Source organism: Triturus cristatus, chromosome 4_1, assembly GCF_964204655.1.
Source record: "Triturus cristatus chromosome 4_1, aTriCri1.1, whole genome shotgun sequence".
NCBI classification, from domain to species: Eukaryota; Metazoa; Chordata; class Amphibia; order Caudata; family Salamandridae; genus Triturus; species Triturus cristatus.
Window position 1 is genome coordinate 219,692,203 of NC_140585.1, and position 12,796 is coordinate 219,704,998.

General features: G+C 54.2%; 1 non-coding gene across 1 annotated transcript; it reads right to left on the reverse strand.

Annotated features, from left to right (window-relative positions):
• Positions 1 to 11,578: 11,578 nt before the first annotated feature.
• Positions 11,579 to 11,651, reverse strand: TRNAT-UGU (transfer RNA threonine (anticodon UGU)). Its single transcript has one exon. It is a non-coding gene; the product is annotated as a tRNA-Thr (tRNA).
• Between the last annotated feature and the right edge of the window lie 1,145 nt (positions 11,652 to 12,796).

Below are 12,796 nucleotides of genomic sequence, written 5' to 3' on the forward strand. Positions count from 1 at the left end.
GGATGTCCACGTAGTCCCCTTTCCAAATCTTTTCTTTAGTGGCCAACGACAAATGCGCCTCCAAGGGTTTCGTAATGCCCATATAGGGCAGCTTACGCACCGGCAGCTCATGGCTCTCTTTCCCCTCCTTACCACCCTTCCCCTTTTCCCAATCCTTGTCCGGAGCAGCGGAGCCTCCCGCTGGAACCGCACTGTCCGTTCCCACCCCCGCGTCGCACACGTACATGCCCTTGTTCAGACGCACCCCCCCGCCTCCGTGCCAATCGCTAACGTGCGCATGTCCCCCCTGGAACCCCTCCCTGCCCCGTTCTCCGCCTTACCTGGCGAAATGTATTAGACAAGGCATTACTCCGCTCTTCCCCCCCGCTCCTCGCCCCGCTCCCGGATTTCCCCCTCCTATTTACTCTCATCCTCATTATCCAGTGACACTCTCCCATCTTCGTCATCCACCCCGCGGTCCTGCCACAGGCCGCGCTCCGCGGGCTCCAGCCTGCTCAGACCAGCCCGCTCCCTACACGTGTGCAGCAGCTCACTAAGGTCCACACTCTCTCTCCGCCGCTTGGTATGCCGATCTTCTGGGTCCCGATCTAATCGGACGGACCGCTGCCCCCGTCCCCCAGTGGCCCAGTGGCCGCATCTACCCGTTGGGGTGGGGCTGGCGGTGACCTGCCGCCCCGCCTTTCTCGCGCCCCCGCTGCCAGGTCCCTCGCTGGAGCGCGACCGCCCGCATGAGACAGAGCCGGCCCATCCCCTCGGCGGATTGGAGCCACATGCAGCTCTCCGCCGCGCAGGGGACGACCGCCATGCCCCCAGTTCCCACCCCCCCATCCCGCACCCTCCTCCCCCTCACTCCACTCCAGTGCCTCCAATTCTCGCCGTACCGCCCCGCACCCCCGCTCCACACCCATCCCCCCACCCCACCCCCCGGTACCCCCCAAGCACGCGATGATCGCCACGGCGACTCCGCTCGCCGCGCGCCATTGAGGCCTCACCTTAGCGTCGGGCCGCAACAAATCCGTGCAGCCCGCTTCAGCGAGGAGGCGGAGGGCCTCCACCACCCTCGGATCGTCTTGCCGCGCCATCGCCGGTATTCACCGCACGCTGGAAATCTGTGACCCAAGCCGCGGAGGGAACCGAACAGAGCCTATGCCCCTGAAGCACCTACTGACTTTAGTATGAAGGAAACACTAAACACTATAGGGAGACCACAAAGCTCGCAGCACCCAAACCCAGCCGGCCGTTGTGTCACGATCCACCGAAATGGTGTGTCGCCACACAAAATGACCGGCTATAAACCCCACCAGCCCAAAAGGAGCCCAACCAGCCCAAAACGCCCAAGGAGCCAAAGTCCCGGAAGTCCGCCCCCCGTGCTCCGGCTGCCCCCCCCCCCCCCCCCCGGCCCAAAACCCCCGGGAGGGCGAGCCTCCCGCTGGTCGGCCGCCCCCCAAAGCCCTATTTTCCTCGCTTTTCCTCGCTCCCACACGATCAGCCTCTCTCACCTCCTGTCTCTCTCTCCTAGATCTCTGTCACCCCCTCTCGCTACCTGTTCTATTTTTGCTTTTTTAATCTCTGCTTTGTCTTCTACTGCTCTTACTTGCTTTTTTCTCTCCGTCCTTTTCTCTCTCTCTCTCGCCAGCCTCTCACTCTTACCCTCTCTCCCTTTCTCTTTTTCGCATTCATACTCTTTAACTCTTTATTGTTTTCTTGTTATCTTTTTCTCGCTCTCTCTCTTTTTCCTTTTACATCTTCTCTCCCTTCTCACCGTCTTTCTCTCTGGCTCCATCCTCCTCTTAATCTCTCTTTCTCTCTATTACTCTATGGCTTTAGCTATCTTTTCTTCCTGTGGTTCCTCACTTAACACCACCTCTCTCTCTCCTCTTATTTGCCCTATTCAGCCTCTCTCTCACCTCTCTCTCCCTGGGATATCCTGTCTCTCACTCTCCTCTCACCTCCTCACTCTTCCTCCTATATTCCTGTGTCTGCCATTTCTCTCTCGCTCTCACTTTCTCATGCAGCAGTCTCTGTCTCCAGTGCTCTCTGCAGCCTGTCTCTCCCTCTCTTTACCTCCTCTCTCCCCCGGGTTCCCCATCCGACCCACCCAGCCTGGTAGTCGCCTCAGCAGGTCCCACAGGTTGTTTTCCTCGTGGTCACAACCATTCTGCGCAACGCCTGCTCCCCTCGCAAAGATTTAAATTTCGCGGATGAATTACCATACACTGGATGTCTGGTAACTAAATGCAAGCCGGGCTAAGATATGTCAGCTTTTTGTATTCTCATTAATAAAAATGCCACTCTGACACAGCAGCATGACTTTGGCTCACTGCAGCTTCTCTAAACGCCTTCTGAGAATCCCACCCCCCCCCCGACTCCGCATTTAATTAAAGATGATCAGGAAAGCTTGAACAGTGCGGCTCTGCTAATCTGTCTCACTAAAAGCAAAGCGCAAAATATCGGCGCCCGTGAAGTTCCACTTTTAATAACATACCGTCCGTCTTCTGCTTTCTGGGACCTGCGATCCATGCTGAAAGTGTAAATAATGATAACAGCCTGGCTACCTGCTGTTTCTTTCGCGTGAGCTCTACGCTGAAAGCGTAAATATTAATAACACCCCAGCAGCATGCTCCTTTTTTAGACAGGAGTTCTATGCGGAAAGCGTAAATAATAATAACGACCCGACTGTCCTGTGAGCTCTACGCTAACAGCCTAAATAACAAGCATTAAAAATGCAATAGGTCTCACCTTTCATTAAGTTAAAGCCATTTGCTGTGCTATACAATACCATTAGCAAAGCAAATGTCTTGAACTTAATCAAAGGCGAGACCTATAGCATTTTCAATGCTTGTTTGTAACGGAAGTCAAAGGGGAGCGGAGCCTTAACCCCTTCTGTGCCCATGACGAGCTGGACTCGTCATGGGCCGCGGTTGCGCTGTGCCCATGACGAGTCCAGCTCGTCATAAACCCCGCCCGCTAATACAACGGCCGGCACAGGGCGGGGAAAGGGCGTGGCACACAAGGGGTTAAAGTAACTAATTTGTTTGAAGTGAGAATGCGAGGTGTTGGGGGCAGTTTGGAGATAAATCAGAAACGGAAATACAATTTTTAATCACTGTTATCAGTGCCTGTTGCTGTGATCAGAGGAAGAGAGCGCGCGTGACGGATTGTAGTGTCCTAGCATGGACACGTTCTAGTGTTCTAACATGTGTGTATCACACTATACACCCACCCACCACAGACGTCACTGGGTCAGGTGACGCTGTTAATAAAAGGGCTGAGCGCACGTGCTCGTGGCCATTCTCACTACACTAGCCAGGTGTCCTGTGTCAGTCCTTTACCCAGCATGAGGGCCTAGCACCCAACATTACACTGGCGATGAGGCGGGTACTTCCACCTGCGTGTGCAGCCCCCGATCTGCGCAACGAAGGAAAAAAACAAAGAGGGAGAGAGGACTGCCCTCAGTGAGGACACCCTCCCTCTGCATGGAACGCGCCGAGAAGCCTGCAGGGCGAGGCGGAGCCCGCAGCATGTCCAGTAGTGACCGGAAGCCTGCCGCTGTGATTCCCGGCGAGGGGAAGTGCCCCGGAACAGCCTGCACCGATCGGAGCCCACCCGCATCGGCCGCGACGAGCCCAGTGAGTGAGGGAGGAGCTGTGGGGTCCACGAAGAACCCCAAGTGCAAGGAAGCCAGCGGGAGCTCACCCCGCGCCTCCAGTCCCCGCAGCTAAGCGCGGCCTGCCCAGGGAGTGGCACAGTCCGCGGGAGGCCACCCTGCGTACACCAGCGAAAAGGAAAAGTCCGGCCAGTGGGTGCTCACCCCGCGGCCAGAGAAGAGCGAGGTACCAGCACCCCCTCCCCGCGCAGCCCGCGAAGTGCGGAGACCGGCTGCAGGGAGGGGGCGGTATCGATGTGGAAGCAAAAGCGGAGCCCACCCGCAGCACAAGACACCGGTTCTACTCTTCCTCCCCTCCCTGCCCGCGCAGCAGGAGAAGTGAGCGAGGCTGCCGCGGGAGGGAGGGAGATGCCCAGGAACTGTATGCGGCCAGCGCCGCTCACACTACGAAATAAATAGACACAGTGAGGAGCGAGCACCGCGAGTGAACCCCCGCCCCCTCCCTGCCGCGCGAGGACTGAAGGAAGCTGCCGCGGGCAGGGAGGGCAATCTCCAAAATAAACAATGGCCGCCGCCGGCCATGCAGGGTCATGCCCCACCTCGCAGGACCCCCAGCAGCGCCCACAAGAGAGGCAAGCGGCCAGCGCCGCCGAAAGTCAACTAAACTATGTGCGCGACGGCACTGACTGCCACCATGCCCCCAAAAGTCCCAAATGTGCTGGGAAACCCAGCGTGACCCTGGAGCAGTGTCCCCCAACTCGTGCACACACAAAGAAATGCCTGGACCTCTGCAGCTAACTGACAATGCCTGTGTCCCCCTGCCTTCAAATAAATAAATGCAAAAGAGACTTACCTGCTGGCTGGTGGTGTCCTGCACTCCACTGTTCTGTCTGGCTCCAGCTCCCCTCCACTATCCGAGTTGAAGCCTGGAAAAAAAAGGGAAGACAACAGGGCAGAAAGTTCTGGCAGCCAAGAAGGGTGCTGCTGCATGGAGATGAAAGCAACACTGCCATCTAGTGGCCACTAGTGGTACTGCAGCGATAGAGAAATAAACAAGCCTGCAGCAAGCCAAGGAAATCCAGCAGCCACAGGAGTCCGACGGATTGCGGCGCAAGGAAGAAGAGACAGTGTGCCACGGATGCAGCGCCATCCCACAGTGACAAGGAGGACGAAAGAAAAACGGTGTCAAGCCACATCCACCCCAGCAAGGACTGCGCTGTCGCCGCATCAAGTGGAGCGAACCCTCGAGAGAGCGAACGGACTCAGCGCAGATGTACCCCGGACGCGGAAGGTACACAGCAGCGCCTACAGGAGAGGAACCCACTGAAGAGGATGGGCGCAGCAAGTATCCGACACTGACGGGCAAGGATGCAGTGGCGCGAAGAAGCCACCACAATAAGAAACCACACGGCGCAAGGAGCAACGCGACACTGAAGATGTACCGCGACGGTACGTAGAGAAGCATGCACCAGCGCTCGACAATTAAGCAAACACAGGTAGTTACACGACGTGGCGCACCTCGTGAACACAGGTAGTCACACGACGTGACGCACCTTATATGGCGACCGTGCGAACGCGCAGCGGTCACGCGCAGCGGGCGCGCCGATTGTGCGCCGAAGGCGCGCCAAAGGCAAGCCCGTCTGCGCCCGTCCGCGACCGGACCGCGCCCAGCGCCAGGACCCCTGGCCAACGAAGATCCCGACCGACCCGCCTGACGTACTCCGCCGCCACCCTCACCGCACTCAACACCGGCCGACTCCCAGAATGCCATCAAGCCACTCCACGACGTACCCAAGGACCTTTCAGCTGCCACGCCTGCAAGTTCACCTGCATCCGGACCAGCCTCGCACCAGCACCCACCAAGTCGAACACCAGCAGCACCCACCTCAAGTGCATCCTGCTCAACACCCGCTCCGTCCACAGACACGCCATCGAACTCTGGAACCTTCTAGACGCCACAGCCCCTGACGTCGCCTTCCTCACGGAGACCTGGATGAACGCCTCTTCAGCTCCCGACATCGCCATCGCTATCCCAGAGGGCTACAAGGTCGTCCGGAGGGACCGAAACGCCAACCAGATGGGAGGAGGCATCGCCATCATCCACAGGAACACCATCCGTCTCACGACCAGCACCGACAACACCCTGACCAGCGCCGAACACCTGCATTTCCAGATCCACACCAACCCGAACACCACCCTCAGAGGCCCCCTGATCTACCGACCCCCTGGACCACGCACACAATTCAGCGAGGACATCGCCGACTTCGTCAGCCCGCATGCCCTCCCCTCCGCCGACTACATCCTCCTGGGAGACCTCAACTTCCATCTGGAGAACAACAACGACCGCAACACCAGCACCCTGCTCGACAACCTCGCCAACCTGGGACTCAAGCAACTGGTGTCCACCCCCACCCACCTCGCCGGACACACACTCGACGCAGTCTTCTCATCCAGCACAGACATAGACTTCAGCCACGCCACAGAGCTTCAATGGACGGACCACAGCTGCGTCCACTTCACCTTCAAGAGAACGACGACCCACCAACACCAGCAACAGGCAGCCCGCAGAAGCTGGAACAAGATCACAGCAGACCAGCTCGCCACCTCCCTGAACCAGCACCCTCCTGCCAGCTCAGCGAACCCCAGCCAAGCCGCCGACAACCTCACGAAGTGGATCAGCAACTGCGCGGACGAACTCGCCCCACTGAGGACCCCGCCTAGCAGACCCGGCAGCAAGAAGGCCCCATGGTTCACCGACGAACTCAAGAGCTCCAAGAAGAACTGCCGAGCCCTCGAGAAAGTCTGGAGAAGGGAACCGACACCAGACAACAGGACCTCCCTCAAACTTGCCACCCGGAAACACCACCAGCTGATCCGCGCCGCCAAGAAAACAGCATTCAAAGACCGGTTGGACAACAACGCACACAACTGCAAGGAACTCTTCAACATCGTGAAAGAGCTTTCCAACCCCAGCGCAGGAAACAACGACATCACCCCATCGCAAGACCTCTGCAACTCCCTCGCTTCATACTTCCACAACAAGATCGCGGACATACATAACAGCTTCAACAACCAACCAACGCACACCATGACCGAACAACCACCCCCCACCACCACCCTCCACGCCTGGACCCCGATCAGCACCGAAGACACCATCCGCACGATGAACTCCATCCACTCCGGATCACCGACCGACCCCTGCCCTCACCACGTCTTCAACAAAGCCGACGCTGTCATCGCACCCCACCTGCGAGACATCATCAACACTTCCTTCGACACCACCATCTTCCCTGAGAGCTGGAAGCACGCCGAACTCAGCGCCCTACTAAAGAAACCTACAGCGGACCCCACCGACCTCAAGAATTACCGCCCCATCTTGCTCCTCCCGTTTCCAGCCAAAGTCATCGAGAAGACCGTCAACAAGCAGATGGCCGCCTTCCTCGAGACAAACGGATCCCTCGACCCCTCACAGTCCGGCTTCCGAGCCAATCACAGCACCGAGACCGCCCTCATCGCCGCCACCGATGACATCCGAGCCCTGATGGACAATGGAGAAACAGCGGCCCTCATCCTCCTAGACCTCTCTGCGGCATTCGACACGGTCTGCCACCGCACCCTAGTACGGCGCCTCAGCAACATCGGAATCCAGGACAAGGCGCTGGACTGGATCATCTCCTTCCTCGACGGAAGAACACAGAGAGTCCGCCTACCACCGTACAAGTCAGAGGCCTCCGAAGTCACCTGCGGCGTCCCTCAAGGATCATCTCTGAGCCCCACCCTCTTCAACGTCTACATGAGCCCCCTCGCGGCCATCGTACGCAAACACAACCTCAGCATAATCTCCTACGCCGACGACACCCAACTGATCCTCTCCCTGACCAACGACCCCGCCGCCGCCAGATCCAACCTGCACGAAGGGATGAAAGAGGTAGCCGAGTGGATGACGACCAGCCGCCTGAAACTGAACTCGGACAAGACGGAGGTCCTCATCCTGGGCTCCTCACCCTCCGCCTGGGACGACTCCTGGTGGCCTCCCGCCCTGGGCACCGCACCCAAACCGACAGACCATGCACGCAACCTGGGCTTCCTCCTGGACTCCTCCCTCTCCATGACCAGGCAAGTCAACAACGTCTCCTCGGCGTGCTTCAACATCCTACGCATGCTACGGAAGATCTTCTGGTGGATCCCCACCGAGACCAGGAAGACCGTCACCCAGGCCCTCGTCACCAGCCGACTGGACTACGGCAACGCCCTCTACGCCGGTACCACCGCCAAGCTCCAGAAGAGACTCCAGCGGATCCAGAACGCCTCAGCCAGACTCATCCTCGACATCCCACGAACCAGCCACATCTCCGGACATCTGAGAGACCTTCACTGGCTCCCCGTCAACAAAAGAATCACCTTCCGCCTCCTCACCCACGCACACAAAGCCCTACACGACCAAGGCCCGAGCTACCTCAACAGCCGAGTCAACTTCCACGCTCCCAAACGCCACCTCCGATCAGCCAACCACGCCCTCGCCGCCGTCCCCCGCATCCGAAGAGCGACTACAGGAGGAAGGTCCTTCTCCTACCTGGCCGCCAAGACCTGGAACTCCCTCCCGACCGACCTGCGCCTGAACCAAGACCACCTCTCCTTCAGGAAGAAGCTGAAGACCTGGCTGTTCGAGCAGTAGCGGCACCCCCCCCTCCCCCCCCCCCCCAGCGCCTTGAGACCCTACGGGTATGTAGCGCGCTTTACAAGTGTCACTGATTGATTGATTGATTGACCTCGTGAAGCCGACCAGCCAAATGGTCGCACCACAAAGGCCAAGCCGACCAGCCAAATAGTCGCACCACAAAGCCAACCCGCCAGGGGTTGCACAAGGAGGTGACCGACGCACGGGTCAGCGAATCTACGACCAGCCAAATGGTCGCACCACAAAGCCAACCCGCCAGGGGTTGCACAAGGAGGTGACCGACGCACGGGTCAGTGAATCTACGAAACAAAGGTCTGATGGAAGACCGAAGGTATCCTGCCAGTGATCGGCAGCGCGGACCATCAAGTCGTCCAAGAAGCTCAAGAAGAACGAAGAGGACCAAGAGTATGGCCCCACGAACTTCAACAACCAAAGTAACTGGTGAAAAGGAGAAGAACGAAGAGGACCAAGAGTATGGCCCCACAAACTTCAACAACCAAAGTAGCTGGTGAAAAGGAGAAGACGAAGAGAAGGTCACGACCCTAACTCGGAATGCTGAGGAAGATGGAGAGAGTGTCCTCGGACGAGGACAAGACCAGGGGGAACACGTGCAGAGTGCGCGCGCTGCATGGAGAAGCCTGGCCAGACCAAGTGAGAACAGAAATGGTCCAGAGTAGGTCGTGAAGCGAAGGGATGAAGATATCGGAGTGGCACGTTTGCCACTACAAGAAAAGAAGAATGAAGATATCGGAGTGGCACGTTTGCCACTACAAGAAAAGAAGGAAGATGACATCGGATTGGCACGTCTGCCACCAAAAGGAAAAAGGGGAAAGAAAGAGATCTGAGTGGCACGGTTGCCACTGCAAGAAGAAGGAGAAGAAGTCAGAGTGACTCTACACCCTCATGGAGAAAAGAATCGAGGAAAGAGAGAGAAGTGTGGCAAGACTACTCACACCTCGAAGATAAGGAAGGCGACAAGTGCCAGAACATGGAGAGCAAGTCCTCAGAACACCCGTGGCACGGAGAGAACACCATCTGCTTGACGATGCTTTCAGCACACCTGGGATCTGCAGAGGTGAGCAGGCCGGACAGTTCGGAACATCCACCTTTGGGGTCACGCGGACACTGGACAATGCCAGCCGTGGTGACTCAGGGGCAAAGGCCTCAGGGATGCCAGTGAGAGAGAGCATCCCCGCGACGAGAGATGGTCATCAGCCGCCCTTCAGCAAAGGTCCCAGGAGGATGAATACATCGCGCGCAAAGACAGGAGCCAACAGATACCCTCCAGGTCTGACTGCGGAATCTGAGGTGAGACTTGTCGTCTCCTCCGCACCCGCACTTATCGGCATGGGAGTAACACGATACAGGACACTCAACCCAGGACAGATCTGATGAAGAGGGCCTCAGGGATATCCCGTGGCAGGGGAACACCTGCGAGCGAGGCATCATGGTGAGAGGGGTGTCTTGCAACCAATCCGTCTTTTGCCAAAACAGAATACACGCCACCGATGAAGAAGAGGACAGGACGGAAAGATGAACGGCAACAGCTGGCGGTGAACCACAAGAACTTCAACTGCGCTTGTCGCCATGGAAGTAAAGTGAAGAAAAGACTGTGAGTACAACTTCAAGGCAGAGTCGTCAACAGACTGGATCCATCGAGCACCCACGGCTGGTGCCACAGTAAACTGGTGGTCCCCGCGACAAGAAGAACATCGTCTGGGACCCCAAGCAGCGGAGGCGTAAGAGACTCTACAGAAGTTTTGGTCACTGTCTTACATATGTATGGGTTTTCTTTTCCCACAGGTTGAACTTTGACTTTGGGTTTTCGTCATTAAAAATTGGGAGGGATGTAGTGTCCTAGCATGGACACGTTCTAGTGTTCTAACATGTGTGTATCACACTATACACCCACCCACCACAGACGTCACTGGGTCAGGTGACGCTGTTAATAAAAGGGCCGAGCGCATGTGCTCGTGGCCATTCCCACTACACTAGCCATGTGTCCTGTGTCAGTCCTTTACCCAGCGTGAGGGCCTAGGGCCCAACATTACAACGGATACGGTTTCATAAAGGCTGAAAGACCGCCTGACCTACTGACTTTAATCTATCTGAATCCAATAATACAGACCACTAGGTTAATGCACATACTGCAGAGCTCAGCATGCATCGTGAAGCTCAGGGTTTGCAATGCTGTGGGGTCTAACTGAGCATTTCATCCTTCTTAGGTCAATTGAGTGCGCTCCGCCTCTTGTTTAGCTAGTGCGGGGCAGGAAGGGTCCCTACTATTTGCGGCAACTAAAAAGTTATTTTGTTCAGTCCTCATTAGCATGACATCCTGTCCTTTCTTTGGTCTGCGATTGGCCACGTCAAGTATATACGAACTGCGTAGCTAAACACTTAAAAAGTCCCAAAAGGCGAGACCTATTGGCTATGTCAATGTTTTTTTTTTTTTACCAGTGTGATCAGTACAAACACTAGGAAAACCACCAGAAGCCGGTATTTCCCCCCTTATTAGTCCATACTTTAAAATGTAAATATAAGAAAAAAAAGGATGTTAAAAAGTGTGCTAGTCTGTCTTAATGATCCCTGACTTAAAGTAAACAAAGACAGTAAAGTCACACTGTTCATAATTAATACACACATTTTCTATGAAGTTTTGTATAAGTATCAAGTCCGGGCCTTTTGTAGAATCTTAAAACGTGAACTAATAGCTGGTATTTTTCCCTGGGAAAAGCTGCAAGGATCAGTCGGAGACTCCAGCAGTCTCGATTCAATATACGCTTCCTCTTAAATAAGGTAACTTTTCGTGCTGTAATGTACGCGCGCTAGGTACCCATTACCTGTTTTGATTCACGCCGCATCAAAGAATAAACAATTCTCGCAAGCTTGCTTTTTCTATCTTTCTCTTGTTAGTTTGAGATTGCTATGCGATTGTTGCATTTTCAATAGCTAAAGACTTTAAATAACACGGCTTGGATCGTAGTCTTTCTACTATTTCCATGTTCTCGGTAGCTGCGGAGTTCGTCTTTATTATTTTCATTAGTTCTGCAGTGTAGCTGTTTACTGATATTTTTAAGAAAACGCATCTATCCGTTCATGCTTTTCGTTTAGTTCCCGGTGTTTTATCTATTTTGTTTACCTTGTTCCTTTTTGCAGGTGAACCGTTCATTGAAAGGTAAAACGTTAAAAATGCAGAAAATGGATTAGAAATGTTTCATATGGCATTTTTGCCTGCTTTTACTCATTTAAATGTTAAAATGACGCTAATATTTAATGTTGCAAAAATCTTTAGTAGGCCCCAGCGAGATTTGAACTCGCGACCCCTGGTTTACAAGACCAGTGCTCTAACCCCTGAGCTATGGAGCCCTGCTTGGTCGATCAGTGCGCCGCCTCATTACGTTTAGTCTATTTTATAGGCTTACTCTATTCCGCTTCCCTAACAGTTATGAAAGCATTCTATATATTGGTTTTCCTTTGTTTATACTTAGCGGGGGACTAAAGCACAGTATATAGCTAAGTCGTCCAGTGCTTTTTCTACACGCATTTGTTTAGATCACTGACTAACTATATGCCAACGTTTGTTTTGCTTGCCATTTTGCCCACATGAAATGCATTCAGTGTTTCGCACCATCTATATTTCAGGTGAAGGTGAATGGGCATTTGGAGTATTGAGGCGAAAAGCCGGCTGTGATTTGTTACAGTAGATGGTTGAGGAAGGATGCAAGCTTTTCAGCTTATGTCAGGAAGCTTGCACAGTGATGCGTGTAGAAAAGAGTCCCTTTCCTATAGGACATTTCCGATAAACTGGAAAGCGGTGGTCACTCGGAATTTAGACATACACATATTAATATGGCCGTATTAGTATTCAGAAACATAGCCATATTTGTATAGGCGCTAACAAGGTCACGGCAGGTTTCCTACTACCTACATTGAAGACTTGTTGCAGTCCGACGATTGTGCGTTTACATGTTCAAGGTTGTAAATGTTAGGCGCAGAATGCATTGATTCAGTTGCTGCTCACCTTTATTTATTTATAAGGACAGGAACGTATGTTGAAGACTTCATCCTCTGCGAGTGAACGTGAAAGTGGAGTCGAGGCACTATGCACATATGCATGTATTGAGATATACTCCGGCACCTCCCTGAATCTCATAATGAAAGGGCTTGCAACAAATTCCCATCGGATATTCGTTGTCATGTACTGTTTCTCATTTTGTTGCGCAAGGTACTTCTCCACTATACCACCCTCCATCCAGCCTAAAAATAAACATTGGCAAAACCAAAGGGTCTGGCGTTGGCAATCAGCCTTTTCGAACTGTTGGCACTTTTTTAAAAATATTTTATGTAAAAGTTTATTGTTGCGGAGCTGATGGACCCTCACCCGTATGAAACAAATGGCTAAAAGCAAAACTTTTTTGCCTCAAAAAGCATACATTGCTAGTGTGCTATCTATTGTTTTTGTATACAAATTTTCTTTTAGTTATTTTATTTTCTAGAACCAAGCAAGCCTG